The sequence below is a fragment of the Daphnia pulicaria genome, chromosome 7 (assembly GCF_021234035.1).
Source record: "Daphnia pulicaria isolate SC F1-1A chromosome 7, SC_F0-13Bv2, whole genome shotgun sequence".
In the NCBI taxonomy this organism is placed as follows: domain Eukaryota; kingdom Metazoa; phylum Arthropoda; class Branchiopoda; order Diplostraca; family Daphniidae; genus Daphnia; species Daphnia pulicaria.
In genome coordinates, this window is record NC_060919.1 from 3,872,055 (window position 1) to 3,885,917 (window position 13,863).

The following is a 13,863-nucleotide window of genomic DNA, read 5'->3' on the forward strand; positions in this document are numbered from 1 at the left end:
CTTGTTCTACCCCGTTTGCTTCTTTGCTATTTATTCATTTATTTTTATTCTCTCGGATGACACGTGTACGAGGCGATTAAGGGCCCCGTGTTGATACATTATGAACAACTGCTGTATGGGAGAGGCAAAGGTCTTCTTCTTCTTGTTTGCATCACCCAACTGCTTCATCGCTCCTCCTAATCACGAACATGTCCTTTGGTGAACTACGCATGTTCTTCGCCATCCTGTCCTCATTTCGTCTTCACTCCGATTCATTTTCTAATACACAAACATCACATTATATACAGTGATACACTATATACTGACGTATGGCCGGAAAACAAGTCCACAACAAACCAAACTGCTCGGCTATAAATAGAACAACATCGGTCCTTATTGATTATCTTATTGCCTTGGTGTTTGCATATCGATGGACCAAATTGACCTCAGTTGGGTCGTAGAGTCGTAGAGTCGTAGAGTTAGTCGTAGGTTCTAAGGGACAACTCGGACAAACATTTGAGCTGCAGCCGATTGCTGACGTCATGCTGAAATAACTGAAATTCAATTATGTTTTCACATTTGCCAGCGGAAATGCAGTTATTGGCCGAGATTTCTTCTGTTTTTTGTTTATGATAGCCAGTGCATAGCATTAAATATTGCTTGTCCTGTCCAGTGAAGTCGCACTGCTGGTAAAATGAGGGACGGATTCTATTTTCAGCTTTTCGGATGTGAGAGGTCAATGTCGGCGGCCAACCGTTATCGACTCACGCAATGATAAATGACTTGAAAGGGACAGCAAAGAAACGGCCACTGTAAAGTTAGTCGATGGAAATTCAGCAGTAGCGTCGCCAGCGGATGGAAATACAAGGGCTGGGCTGGCCATTTTGGTCAGCGCAAAGGATCTTATGTATTATACAATGAAATTTTATTCGCTTCATCGACGACGATGAACTTTTCTACTCGGGCGTCTCTCCATCATTTTCTCCGTTGGGCAGAACAACGGCCAACCGATCCTTATCTGACGACATGGACGATGAAACTTTGTTGCAAGTTCCGCTGAGGTTTTTATTTATAATAATAATAAGATGACGTAGAAAATAGTTAGGTTAGCCTACATTGTACGAATAGAGAAAAATGACCCGCTACAAGTTTTTCTCAAAATAAATAAAAGCGCATCCAGAAGTGAAGCCGGTTGATGAGAAATGGATCAAATAATCTATTATATCTCCAGAGCACAATACGAAAAGTTCTTACTATATAACAAATAAAAAAAGCTTATGCGATATGGCCACCAACGCTGCTGTAAAATATGAGCGATTTACTCGGTTTTCCATAAAATTAATTTCATTTTGGCCTTTGGCCAGCGAAAACATGATTATTTTATTTTTAATCATTTTCTGATTTCGTGTCAACTTAAAATAATTTTTTTAATGAGAAAAAATAGTCACGGACTAAAGAGAAAATTCATCTAGCAATATTGAAAGAGCAGTCGGTCCTTGTGGAAGAATTGTCCAATAATTTCGGTCGAAAGTAAAGGATATTTGGATGTTATGGTACAGTACAAACATTAAGGCTATATACTAGTTGTCGCGTATCTGATTATGTAATGCACACACTCCTGGACCCACCCCTGGATATAAATACGTGTTGGCACAGGAGAAGGAAATCTCTTTGAAAGTTATCAAAGTTCCACGAATACAAAAGAGATCCAGACAGAAGGAAGGGGATCCGGGGGACGATAGCGCACACACACACAAAAACGAAAGAAAAAAAAAGTCATCACGGACATTCTTTTTTTGTGTGTGTGCGACTGTCGCTGCTGATCGGATTCATCGAGTCGGATCGAAAATAAGGGACGAGGAAAACAGACACACACAAAAAAGGAGGAAAAAAGAAACTCTGCACAGCAGCAGCAGCAGCGACAGCAGTCTCAGCTCTCGTCTCTCAATGAAACACAATCCATCACTAATCGCCTCGCGCTTGTCATCACTGCGGTATAGTCTGCGGCTGATGCATAGAGAGAAAGCCGTACCGTCCTATGTAATACACTGCTGCTCCCATCTACGCTATTCACGAGACCATTGTGCTCTATAGCAATATCTGTTTTTTTATATTCATGGATATTATTATATTATTGTGATTATTATTATTCCTTTTCCGCAGCAGTGATGATCAGCAGCAGTCGCTCAAAAAATCCTGCCTCTACAACAAAAGATGCGGCTCTGTTTCGTCCCTCATCTGCTCCTCCCGACGCCACCCGACGCCTCCCAACAGCCGACGCCCAAATAATCATCGGAAAAGGGGAAAATGAAAAGACTCGACTTGATACACATCGTAACGGCACGAGAGTATATTAATATTTCAATGGAGCTGTAGCGCACTATATAGCCCAGCACAAGAGTTGGTTCTTGTATAACAGAAGGCAATCGTCTCCTATATCCCACCCGACGATTATCATAAAGCGCCGGCAGTTCTTCTTCAAGTTGTTGGCTGGTTGCGCGTGTTTGGCAACATCTTTCGACGAAGATAAGCCGCACGAGCAATAAAACATGTTGCAAACAGTGTGTCCTACTATTATATAGATCCACACTCTAGCAGATGAAAAAGGGCCGCCCACTGTGTTCCATTGAAGTTGACGAAAGATCAAGACCATCAGCACAGCAGCGACACCAATATAATAAAGGCGGTCGACCCTGTTCGTCTTCATATTTGTAAGGACTGCCTATAAGCTTAGAGCATACAGCTCTTTTTCACCTTCTCTTTTTCTGCCCTTTTTTCATAATAACTGCTGCCAGATCGGTATATTAAGTGTTATATGCGTCTCCCCGGCTACAAGCTTTTGACCGCGTTGTTGTCACTGCAACAAACAAACGCCGAGACCTGCCGAGAACACACATTCTTATAGCTGTGGCGCAATATTGATTTTGGAAAGTCAAAGGGGATACTTTTATTTCGAATACTTATGTAACCAGTGTTTCTCGATATTTCCATGGTGGATGCGATGGAGTTGTGGGATTTGGTTGCACGGATTATTATTTTACCAGCAATAGCGAGAGGTAGACCCGATTGAAAGTGAACGGCTTTATATAGAATATTAGTGTCTGTCCAAATTTATAATATAGCAGGACTATTTTCAATTTTATAATTTTATTATGGCGTAATATTATCAATAACCTAATAATTAAATCGCCAAATGCGAATTTCGTCAAAAAAGAACCTTGGAGAATTCTTCACACTTGGTCTCCATGATTGATGGATTCTACCATGAGAATAAGAGAACTGGTTTAGTGAGGGCCAAGTATTTTGGCATTTGGTTGCCAACCGTTTGCTGGGCGACGACGGATGGAAAGTGCGGACGGACCGATGATGTCAGAACCCGCAGCCGAGAAGAAGACGGAAAGATGAGAAGAGCAACGCCAAAAGGAAAAATGGGCCGGCAATATTATCATCTCGGGGGAAATCAACCCAAAGTCCTGCATTATAGCCAAAAGTTATCTCATATCTTCTTCTCTCTGTCTTATTCTTTTAGCCGTGTCGCTCCTATTTTCTCCCCATCTCAATCAGCACAAGAAAGAGGAGGAAATGAATGTTGGAACAAATAGCGTCAAGGATCCGCGCCTGGAAAAAAAGATTGGAGCAAAAGTTGGAACTGAAATGAATAATAATTCTTCGCTTTCCTCAATCGAAATGGTGGCAATATTTTTAGAGCAACTGAATTGATATGAGGATCGCTCCTATTTACTTTCCAGGAGGCGAATAATATCGCCGATGATCAGATGATGTACAAAGTCCTAGAATATGAAGAAGAGAATATGGCGGAGTATTATTCTTCATTCCCAATTCAAATTTCCCCCTTCTCTCCACTCAGCTCAGAGCTTATCCCCCTGGTTTATTGTACACGGTGTGCAACTTATACAAGTACACAGACATTTGGGTGTTCACAACAGTCACCCCCAGAGTTCGGCCCATCACCCCCCTCCCAGCTGGGCCCCTCTGACCCTGCGCCGTGTGATGCTGATGGATATCCTAACTACCACTTGTCGCAGGCAAAACAACAAATGTTGATGGCGTTTTTCCCTTTGATAGTTTGTGCCTTATTCAAGATCGGCTATTCTCTGCTGTGTCGTCAGGTGATGATGACAACATGTAATTACAAACTCGCACAATTGCGCTGTATTGCACAGTAATACCGGACCTCTTTTAGTCCGTTGATTACATTGTAATTATTTCTTCATTCCCATGAGTTCACTGGTGACAATTAATTATTGTGCTGCCGGTTGTGTAAGATGACGCATGATTAAGTATACCTTGCGACTTGACTGATAATATTTTTTGTTAGTTTGAAAGTGAGAGAATTTTCATCAATTAATTTCTGAAATTAAAATTAACAAATCAATTTCCCCAAATCGATTTTTAATTCGCCCCCGTGTAGTATCGCCACTAGTCCAACAACCAGAAAACGTTGCGAATGCGCAGGATTAAAATTCAGTTAAAAAGTTTAAAAATCAAAAGAAATATCAAAGCCAGGTAGGCCTAAAGCTAACGCAAACCACAAGGTTTATGTACATTTTATTGGAATAGGGTCAGAATAGGGTAAGTATCGGGTCCATTGTCACATTTTAAGACTTCAACACCAGAATAGGGGAGAGGGGGCTCGTTACGAAATTCCCAGGTCTTTTTTGGGGTTTGCTCGTCATATAAATAATATTCTTTGCATCCGACAAAGTTTTATTTATGTCGTCGTTTCTTCTTCTCCCAACGTTTGGACGAACGAACGAAAGAAAAGGAATAAAAGAAATAAAAAAATGGACGCATCGTCGACTGAAGAAGAAAAGAAGTTGAAGGCGAGAAAAAAAAAGAGTTGGAAGCATCGGCATCAGCAACCGGTTGATGGCGACGAGGAATGCGGCGCTCTCTCTCTTTATTCTTCTTCTTCTTCTTGTTCCTTTTGTTATTGTCACCTTCACGGTGCGTGTATGTAATAAAGTAAGGCTGGGCCATTGCTGCGTCTGTTGATGCTTTTCATAATCAGCAGCGGCCACTGCAGCAACTCGTCCTTCCCAAAAAACACTCGCCCATTTCTCTACGTTTTTCCTTCTCTCCATTCGCCCGGATCTTTTATTCCGTTTCTCTTTCTTCTTCTTCTTCTTCTTTTTCTTGTCTATTTACGAGCGCAGAAGTTTGTTGTAGCCGCTGCTGCTGTTATACTCCCCCCAGCACATGTGACAGAGAGAAAAAGAAGAAAGGCGAATCAAAAAAGGTAAAAATAAAAGTTTTAAAAAAAGGACAAGTCAAAAGCGGAATAAATATAATCGCCATCAAAAGATGAAATGAGAAAGGCAGTGGCTCGTAAACGGCCCACTGTCGACTCTCTCTCGAGAGAGTCCGCCTTTCCCATCGCATCATCACACGACTGCTGGGCCATTCTGCTGTGCAGGAGAATTGTCCTTTTACTGTAATGTCTCAGGTGCCAACCCTGGGCGGATCTTTTCCCCTTCGTGCGTCACGGCGTTCAGGCGACCGACGGTGTGACAATAACGTCCAGCACCCGAAACATTTTTTCTCTCTTTCTTTTTCTGGTTTCTTTGTATCATAGACACAAGCACCTACATTTACAACAACCTGTCCAGCAGCAGCAGCCACATTTTTTGTTTACGACAAGAAGCCACGAGAGAGAAAAACGCCGCGTCTATTTATTTCTCTTGTTGTCAACTCGATTTCTCTCTCTCTCTGTGTGATGCCTGGCTGAATAAGTACCTTGGGTTGGATGTCTAATCCAGCAGAGAAAAGATGGTCAGATGGACAATAACAAGAAGCTCCTTCTTCTTCTTCTTCTTCCTCTTCTCCTTTCATTGTTGCTGTCGCCGTTGTGTGAAAAGAATCGAAATAAAACGCGCGGCAGCAAAGTCAAATCTCCGGTGAGTTACACCCAGGAGCAATCTGCTTTTTACGGGCGACACCTGATGGTTGGACGGAGCTGGAGCTATTGTATACACAATCATTTGAATAAGTAGCAGGAAGTCGCTATGATCTTCTGAGTCACCCAATAACAAATAATGGTGTGAGGGCTAAAAAAGAGTTGGTTGCGTAATGAGATAAAGGAGGGACCAAATAAGGGACCAAATAAGGGACCAAATGGTGAAACAAATCAAGGAGCAGCAGATGATGCCAGTAGAAGGACGACTTCTCTAAATGACATGCGCCCCAGGTATGCCGCCGAGGTATACCCGTCGCTGTTGGTGTGACAGGACAATGCCACTGGGTGAACTATAGACGTGGCTGCATCGGTGCCGAGATTTTTTCCACCTTCTTCTTCTTCCTTTTTGTCGTTTCATATTTTCCCCTTTTCAACTTTGTTCACCTTCATCATCACTAAGGTGACACGGTCAAACAAGTGTGGAATCTACGGGCGGTCTCTTTTGTACGGTACGTGGTATCCCCCCCTCCATTGCCCACCCGCTTGAGTGCTTTATACCCATTCCAAATTATAAACGGTATGAACGAATAATACAAACTGAATTGAAATTATAAATCTAATATTTTTATTTGTGTCGTAATTTCACTGGAATCTGTTGGAATCCACGCATCGATTATTTCCAACGGCGTTTATCAATGCAATTCCGTTCCTCTCATTGCGTCAGAAATTAAAAGCCATAAAAATGGTGTGCGTCGACTTGTTGGAAATTCCATCCAATCGCTGACACTTGAAAGTGAGAAAGACGACAGAATAGCAGCGAAGAAACGGAGCGTCACCGATGGCCATTGGTTGGCACGGCAGAGAGAGAGGCGGTGGGTGATGATAATGAAGTGGAATTTTGTTCAAGGCTCAGACGGGCGAAAAATAAGACAACGAACGATGACATTCTCCGCCGAAATAACACGCGACCATCTGTCGCAATCCCCAGCAGAGCCACACAAATAACCCGCCACCATAATAGCCCGTGGAGTGTCAATGCGACACAACCCACCTGGTGGTGGCCGACTGCTGTGGGTGGAACAGCGTGCGGGAGCGAAGATCCGACTGTTCAGAGGACAAAGGCGAAATACACGAAACCAAGAAGAGAAAACGACGGGAGGAATTGTGTAAGTCCCGCCGACCGAAGGACAACGGCGGCCTCGACTCTGAAATGCGACGAGAAAGAAATCGAAAGAAAAAGAAAAAGAAAAAGAAAAAGAAGTGGAGACGGTGAAAATATGGCGATAGTTAACAAAAGAGCAAAAGACGAACGCTCGTTATGGCCGTATACAAACCTCCGACTGCTTTATTGGCCTCGTATAAACCATCGCGGCCACTGTGGCTGCCCGTCCAGGACCCTGGCACAGAAAACGATACACACAAAAAACCCTCAAATGAATTGTGTACACCTTCAAGTTCCAGTGTGAAAGCAAAGAAGAGCTAAGTCTGTGTGGCTTTTTATTCCTTTTGGGCTTCCAATGTCCTTGTTATACACAAATTATAACTTATTCCCACTTATTTAGGGGAGGAGAGGGGTTCGATTTTTAATGGTTTAATTTATATCGATTCTTAAGCTAATTAGAATATTTGTATGTCGTCTGCTTTATTCAACAAGTTCGAAAAAGCAGGAAGATGGAAAGGCCATCCGTTCCAATTTTCCATTTCTCCTTCATGGAAAAAGAGACAAGGATAACAAATCCAAATGGAATGAACAGTTTTTGGAAACGTACGTGGCTGCACGAGAAATAAAACTTGCAACAAATAAAATTCCAAGGATGTGATCGTCGTGTGAACTCAGTGTCGTGGCTCTCCATGCTCTCTACTCCATACTTATTTGGCGGGTAAATAAAACTAAGAATGCAAGTGATTATGCTCAAACAGGAGAGTTCAATCTGTTAGGAATTCATGAAATTATAATAAAGGATAAACTAGCCTATATCACCTAGCATTTATCATGTGAGCTCCCTGTCGATACATGGCAGTTTGTTTGCACAATGTAACATTTTCCTTTTGTGCAGGTTTGACGCCTGAGCAAGCCACCATAACCAAAGGATGTGCAAGTTTTGCTTGCAGTGATTGACCTGTCATCATTAAGAATCTCATGATAATTGTTCGGGTAATGATTTTCGTTATTTTTATTCCTGTGGCTAGACATTTTAATGCTGCATTACCTGTACAAATGGTCAAATGCAGTGTATAACATGGAAACCTTCAATTCTCTCATTTATTAATAATTAGGGTTTACCCAGTGTCTCATTTTAAACTTTTTCTAACTTTTTGTTGCTGTAAACCTTTTTCCTATTTCGTAACCCATTTTTTCTTTTTCATTCAGATAAACAACATCCCGTTTCACTGGAGAAACTACCGAGGATGTCGATCGAGTTACGTATCCCTTCTTCCCCTTTTCTTTAAATATCCTCGTGTATGCCCATGTGAATGTGGGTGTATTCACGAGGACACCCTTTTCCCTATCCCTCCTGGTATAAGTCAACTCTTCAGCTGGAATCGGATGGAGCAACTGTATATGGATGCCTGGCCGTATTTCCCAGGCTTAAAGGTAGGAACAATTTATTTCTTCTCTTCCTTTTTGATTATTTGGTGGCGTTTCATGACATATAGTGCAGAGTACGATTATTACTGAGCTATGTGGTTTACTGGATCTGTTTTTCTTTGGCCGTTTTTGTTTTTCCCAGTAAGAGTTCATTAAAAAACTCAGTTGTCGAACGACTGCAGATCAGGTTTTGTACTACCTCACAATTTTTTCTGTGGGTAAGCAATCAAATTCGGAACGATTTGAACTTTAAACACTTCAAGCAAAGTGCAGCTCGAACATTTTTCTAACGAAGATGGGCCTGACGCCACACCGGCACCTCCTTGTACCCAGCACAGTTACGAGTTCAATTTTATTTCCTCAGCATCTTTCTTCTTCTTCTTCTTGTCCGTTTTTTATTTATGTCGTTTTTCTGATTAGGCGAACAAGTAGAAATTCAAAAAATTGTCGTTCGTTTCTTCTCGGCTGTTGCAAGACTTTTGGGGCTGAGCTGTTGCACTTGCAGTACATCATCAACACCACAACCTCCTATTTCATAAAACGTGTGACATTGGAAAGGTTTGGTGGTGGTCCTCCTTTATATTTCAATGGTACACGGTGCATTCGTTAATCTTGGACCAACGACCTCACTCGACGATGGGCAGGTAGGGGTCCATCATTTACACCGTAGAAGCTGCTGCTGCTGTATAGATGGACCACGGCTTATGGCGTTTCTATTTTTATTGTGAAGGAACGAAAGAGTAAAGGCGAGAGGTCGATAGTCGACACAGCAGTACCGTTTTTATTCCGCGGTGGACTCGTAGTTGCGTACAGTTATGGGCGCGGCTGCACATTTCATCGGGAAATGTCACCAGCAAATAGCGCATCTGTGACAGGTCGAGACTTTACGAGCAACGTCACAAAGTCTCTCGATTGCTGGTCTCTTTTCCTTTTCTCGTTCCTCTTGATTCTCTTCTCATCTTATACACAGCAGTTTCCTGTGGTTGAAAAATAGAGTCAAAGTAGGAACACGAAGGAGAAACTTTGATAACAAGACAAGTGGGTTTTTTTTTCTCCATTTTTTACTGGCTGGGTTGGGCCCCAGCAGCCCAGCAGTCCTTTTTGGCCTTTGCAATGCGACACAGCCTCATAGAGTAATATTGTAATAATATCTAATAAGGTTACGTCCATCCCAACTCCCCGACCACACCATTTCTTTTCTCATCTCTTATTCTTTCGTCCGACACTCTGTGGCCTTTTCTTTCTTGCACTTGCTCTCTTGTATTACTCGAGTGCGACGTAACTGTGTTTTATAGAGAAACGGCGTAACTTGTATTGATATGCGGAGGAAGGCGGGACAAGTTCGCGTAGTATAGACGACGACGACGACCCTTATTCGTATTATTGTAAAAGCTCCGGCTGCTGGCCCAGGAGATCCATAGCCGGATGATGACATCACGTGGTGGCCGTCCATAAAACTCTGAATCGCTTTATGAAGAAAAAAAAAGAGACTGGCAGTGCAGTTGCGTTTACGAAAAATATGAGAAAAGAATAAGGAAAACGGGAGGGAATAAGGCAGCCACAAAAAACGAGGGGAAATAAAAAGCGCCGAGCGAAGAATACGATTAGACGTGGGCGCTCTCAACATCTAAGTGAGACAAGTTGCAATGCCATTCTCGTCGGGGGGTCGTAACTTGTAATATTGGGATCACTTGACACTCGTGTCCTTGTGTGTGTTGGAACCAGAACAACCAGCAGGACGATGCAGACGGAAAATGGGGGACCTTGTGTCACGCCCCAAAAGTGCAGGATCACTCTTTGCAATTGGATTGAAAGAAGGAAAAAGGGAAATGTGTATAGACTATTGGAAAGAAGGAATTTATATTCTGTTATTGACGTTCCGTTCTGCGTTAAAATTAATTTTTACATCCTGTCGATATTTTTCAGATTTAAGGAAATAATTGTCATGCAAATGCAACTCCAGCCCAATTTTCACATTCGAGAACATCACAATTCAATCTGGCGTCGGCTTGTTTTATTTCTTAACATCCTTTGAGATCCAACAGTGGGCAAATGACAATTTTGTTAGTCGAAATCCTTGAATTCCCGCCTCCTTTTCTTTTGATTTCCTCGTTTGTCCGCTTCCACTTGTCTTAGATGCCGTCGTCTTTTGCCGTGTGTCATTCGTAATCCGTATTCCATAGTTCAGCCTGCGTCCTGCGATGTTTCTATTTCTTATTGATGTTTGCGTGATGGCGAGATGTGGAAGATGGCGGCAGGAATGGCAATTAGCGAGTCTTTGTCGGTGACGCAAAGTCGAGAAAGAACTGCAGGATTTTCAAAGGGAAAAAGAAAATGATGATGGCAAAAGGGAAGGAAAGAGCACACACAATCTAAAGTCTTGCAACTTATTTTCTTCTTCCTGGAGACTGATCAAGTTTGTGTTGACTAATGAAATTTTTTCCGTTTAGAAATTTGTCAAGGGAGGGGGAAAACAGCAGCGACTAGTTTCGGTCGAGGCGCATCAGCATTTGGCGTTTTGTATAGACAGACGTTAGCGACAGTTCGACTTCGTTACGGTGATTAGTCGACTGTCTGTGACGACATAATTTGTCATTTGATTTGTGTTTCGACTTCTTTTGCTGGGAACTCGAGAAAAACTTGAACACGACAAGCAAATCAGTTGGTCCCGCGATGATTTTTTAAGACTAATAAAGTTGCGAGTCTGTTCCAGAATGAAAACAGTTAGGAGGTGCCTTTTGAATAATGTCCCGTGCCGCTTATTTTTATGGCGACTTTATTTCGTGACTATTTTCATTTTGCTTCCAATCGTCATGGTAAAAGCCCTTTAGCCGGTGTCCAGCGTCGCCTTCCAAATTTAGAATCAGCTTCTACTCTTCTAGTTCCTTTTCTTGACTCGTCGAATGGAAAGTGAACAGACAGCGGAGGACATTCAGGATGGGGCAAACAGCTACGCAAGGATCCAGGGGTTTCATTATTCAGATTCATGAGGGCGGACATCAGTTCTATCATTCAAATCCAATCACAGGGCGGATAAAAGGGAGAGCCGCTGACAATCGCCGTGGCATCAAACGCATCTAGCGCATACAACGCGCTTGTGTATATACTCCAACTGTCTGTCTGTCTGTCTCTGTGACTATGTCTAAGAGTCCAACATTATACAGAGGATCTAGGCCGCCCCAGACACAGTCCTCAATGCTTTGAATGCAAAGGTAGCAAGTGCATAACGAAGACTGACGGAGGGACTATCCCTGCGGCCCCTCTAGTCCAATACCAACAAATGAAATTCAAAAGGCAAAAGGAGAAGAAAATACAAATAAAATGAAAAAGAGGAGGTGAAATGGAACTTCTTTGTGTCGGAATCCAATCTGCATAGTGAAAAGGCATATGGGCTAGACTATCTCCTCTTTTTCATTGATTCGTTCTTGTTATTCTGTACCTTTCTGTTCCCAGATTGAATAGCCTCAAGTAAAGGTAAGCCTTTACACGGCAAAGAGTAAAGACTGATCACACAGGCCCGTCGTGTATCCCCAATTTGAACTGGCAGCGCTGCTTTAATCTGGACAAAACGTTGTCTGTTTACTTTGATAAAAATACGTCGCTCCTCTCCAATCTATTTGTACATCGCAGAATGTTAGGCAAAGAATCAAAAGACCAACAACAAGAAAATAGAGACTCGATCCAGCGTATAAGGTATAGCCACCGTGTGCCATAGTCAAATCGGAACTGTGGGAGGGACGTAGGTGAGTGAATCCGAAGGGATCCTGTACAGCAGAAGAGAATAATGCGGAGAGTTTCAATAGATTTGACATGAAAAGCCCAGACAGAAAAACATTTCCTCCTTATTCAACGTATAAAGTCTGAAAAGACATTGGCCGAGCTTCTTCCTCTCTCTCTTTATGTAATACATGCACTAGTCTCAACTGAAAGAATAAAGAAAGATGGAGAAAATCTCTCTACCCAACTTGACTGAAAAGTAGCCCCCCCACAAGCATCTCCCAGTACCTATTTACCATATAGTCCATATAGCCAAAGGAGGACTTGCATGTCCTAGCCAACAAGAAGCCCATCGCCAGGCCACACACAAAAGTCGCCGGGTGTATTACAGGACGTCAGAGATGCAAACTGGGTCTTTGAGAATGGGAAAGTAGAGTCTCTAGTGTTGTATTATACCGCGTCTAGCTTAGTAGCTTCTGTTTGTGTATACAAACAAGACGGTTGGCTGCCGTCACTGTTTGGGCGGCGGCGGCCCTCTGGAGATCGAGAAGGAACAGCAGCAGCAGCACTCTCTCAATTCGCGTAATAATACGGCCGTATAGTGCTACTGGATGCTTTCTGTGTTTGGGCCGAGTTTGGACGGGTCACGCCTTACAACTCGTTCTGCATCTTAAAACAGACCGACTTGGTGCTTCGCATAATAACGTCCATGTAAAAATACCTACCAGCACAGGGCTCTTAAAGTGTATCAGAGACGGAGATTAGAATAGATGTGCGCCGTAAAAGAGAGACACTTTGGAAGTAGACAAACGAATTTGCATAGAATAAAGAGAATTTCAAATAGCCCATCCAAAGAAGCAAAGGCAAATAAAGGAAACATCCGAAACATCAGACCTAGGGAGTATAAAGCCAGCCGAGAATATTATAACCGTCGCATGCAGGGTCGATATCCATTTTTTATGACATCCTGGTGGGAATAAAAAGAGAAAAAATGGGGATAAAAGATAGAAAACAACAACCACAATCAAGTGGAGAATAGACCTACACTACTACATTACATAAGCCACACAGCCCTATTGATATTTTTTTTCTTCATAGGAAGCCGAGTGTATTTATATAATGTATAATCGACGTAAAAGAAACCATGAGTAATGTGTAACTGGGGGGGGGGGGGGGGAACTGGGCTACCAGGACACGTGAGTTCCATAATTTGTATGTGGTAGTCTATACCAGGAAATTACATACGTTCACTGTGCATGGCCCAGTGGTTGGATTCGACAATACTTGCGAATTATGACGACAATAAGGCAGTGATTCAAGAATCAAGACAGAAGCGGCAAACCTCGTTACTTGGCCTTTGAACGGCCTCCCGTTTCCCTCCTCATTCCCATCCGCGTATCGCCGCATGCACAAACACAAACGCCGCCTCCCCCCCCCCCCCACCTGCTTTTGTTCAGCCACCCTCCGTTTATTATACCCTACATATTTCGTAATAATCTTTTCTCCCATATTCTTCCTCTCAATAGCTGCGCTTCTTCCTCCTCCCTGTACAACCACCCCCCATCCTGAATGCCCTCCCCCAAAATGAGATAATCAACAGAATAATGCAGAGTCTATTATCTGTAAGGATGAGAAAGAAATGGAGCGCAAACTCCCTAGC

At 42.7% G+C, this 13,863-nt stretch overlaps 1 long non-coding RNA gene across 1 annotated transcript; it reads left to right on the plus strand.

Moving 5' to 3' along the window:
• Positions 1-7,562: 7,562 nt before the first annotated feature.
• Positions 7,563-8,494, plus strand: LOC124350476. The gene is made up of 3 exons (XR_006921003.1): positions 7,563-7,776; positions 7,954-8,051; positions 8,268-8,494. It is a non-coding gene; the product is annotated as an uncharacterized LOC124350476 (long non-coding RNA).
• The last annotated feature ends 5,369 nt before the right edge of the window (positions 8,495-13,863 follow it).